Source organism: Triticum aestivum, unplaced genomic scaffold (assembly GCF_018294505.1).
Source record: "Triticum aestivum cultivar Chinese Spring unplaced genomic scaffold, IWGSC CS RefSeq v2.1 scaffold43816, whole genome shotgun sequence".
NCBI classification, from domain to species: domain Eukaryota; kingdom Viridiplantae; phylum Streptophyta; class Magnoliopsida; order Poales; family Poaceae; genus Triticum; species Triticum aestivum.
In genome coordinates, this window is record NW_025225737.1 from 3,855 (window position 1) to 6,293 (window position 2,439).

Sequence of the window (2,439 nt, forward strand, 5' to 3'; positions counted from 1 at the left end):
TCTGTCGTTTGAGCAATACTATTGTAACCCTCCGGATAATAATTAGTATAATATATATCTTACATCATTTGACCGCTATCGCCGGTATACAAAATAGCTAGACACCCACAAACTTTGGGATTAGTTTGTCAGCTTGGGCGACGACGACGCTTCAGACTGATCTTTTTCCCTCTTTTGTTCGTTGTCGAATAATTGAGCCCATGGGCATGACTTTTCCTTCTCCAGGGATTACGATCTTTCATAGGTAATGTAGTCTTCATTCTTCTTTTGACATATGTTTCATTGTCATCAGCATCATCTTCCCTCATCGGATCACCGTACTGGTCATAGTCTTCCTCGTTGGCGACTCCATCCATTCCGGCGATGCTCCTTTTGTTTCTCCTCATGACAATACGGCTGGGATTGATTGGATCAGTTATGAAGAAACATTGTGTCACGTGTTTAGCGTGTACCCATGGCTAATTTTTGGCGATGGCGTTGACGGTACCGCTATCACCGGAGTCGGGTATACACATGGTAGTGAAATGTCGGTTTTCTCTGTGTACATTTTTAGCCCATCTGACACGGAACATCGTCGCGCTATGCAATCCAGAGTAGTTAAGCTCCCATATCTCTTCAACCCTTCAGTAATATCTTTCAATTACATTCCCGGTCATGGCTTCCATCATCACCCCTAAGTTTTGGTCATCACTGTTTATATCTTTCTCCTCCGTGTAGAACGTGTATCCGTTGATATCGTATGCTTGATAAGTCGCGAGGTTGGTCGAGGGGCCATGTGCTAAGACGTATATGAGTGTTCCGTTCGGACAACCCTCTTCCGGGGGATTAGCCAGAACTCTCTCTTTGAACCAACGCAAGAAAGTGGAGTTGTGCTCTCTAATAACTTCAGCGTCCGTCCTGTGCACCCCACGGTCATGGTACTTCTTTGCGATGGTCTCTTTGTGCAGTGTCACAAAATCTTCTAGCACATCTAGGTGTTGTAGCACTACTAAGTTTGCCCTGTCAAGGTCGCTTTGTCGGCTCGAGCGTAACACATTCACATCCCTATGACCGTTGGTGTGACCTTCACCTTCGAGCCTTCCACAGTGCTTGTTGACGGGCAAACCAACAATAGGGTCTTTGGTCAGATAACTCTCACAGAAGGAGATGCACTCTTTGGTCAGATATCCCTGGGCTATGCTTCCATCTGGACGGGACATGTTACGAACGAATCCTTTGATGACCCCATTCATCCTCTCGAACGGCATCATGCTATGCAGGAATGTCGGCCCTAGGTCGATGATGTCGTCCATGATGTGGACACATAGATGCACCATGACATCAAAGAACGCGGGCGGGAAGTACATCTCTAGCTCATTGAGTATGACAACGATCTCTTCCTGTAGCCTATGGAGTTGCTTCACACTGATCGACTTTCGAGAGATAGCATCAAAAAAGTGGCATAGGTCAGTAAGCGTCTCACACACATGTGTGTCCATAATCCCTCTAAGTGCAACCGGGAGTAACTGCGTCATCATCACATGACAGTCGTGAGACTTCAGCCCACTGAACCTTTTATTCTTAGTGTCCAGATATCTGCTTATCTTCCCACAGTATGCGGAACTAACTTTGATTCCGGCAAGGCACTTGAACAATTGATCGACCTCCTTCGGATCTAAGGTGAAGCAAGAGGGGGGGGCAATATTGTTCTTCCTTCTTGTTTACTTTTTTGCTCCTATCTTCCGTCTCCGTCTCCGTCTCCGTCTCCGTGTCCTCTGACGACCTTTTACCGGGCATTTGGAGATATTTCCTGATTTTCAAAAATTCCAAGTCTTTTCTTGCCTTCGGGCCATCCTTGGTCCTCTCCGGCATGTTCATCAATGTTCCAAGAAAACTCTCAAGGATATTTTTTGTGATATGCATTTGATCAAGGCTATGAGGTGTGTCGAGTATGGGGCCAGTATTCCAAGTCCCAGAAAACAGATCTCGTCTTCCATATCTTCAGCAGGGGCTCCGGCGCCTTTTTCTTCGTCTTTCCCGGCGAGGGGCACTCTTCCCAGTTCTTCAATAACTCATATATTTCTGCACCGCTACGCTTACGTGGAGGACCTCGATGCTCAGCCTTACCATTGAATAGATCTACATGCTTTCTCCATGGGCCATCCTTCTCGAGCCATCTTCGATGCCCCATGTACATGATTTTCGAAGACCCGCCATCTTTCGATAGCTGCAGAGATGTTGTATCATCCATGCACCTCGTGCATCCGCAATATACGTGGCACACTTGCCGGAGAGATAGCCGTAACCGAGATAGTCCTTCACCGTCGTGATCAGCACGGCTCTCATGTAGAAATGCTCTCCTTTGCTTGCATCCCATATCTTGGTCGGCGTTGTGCATAAGGTCTGTAACTCCTCTTTCAGTAACCCGAGATACAGATTTATATCATTTCCCGGTTGTCT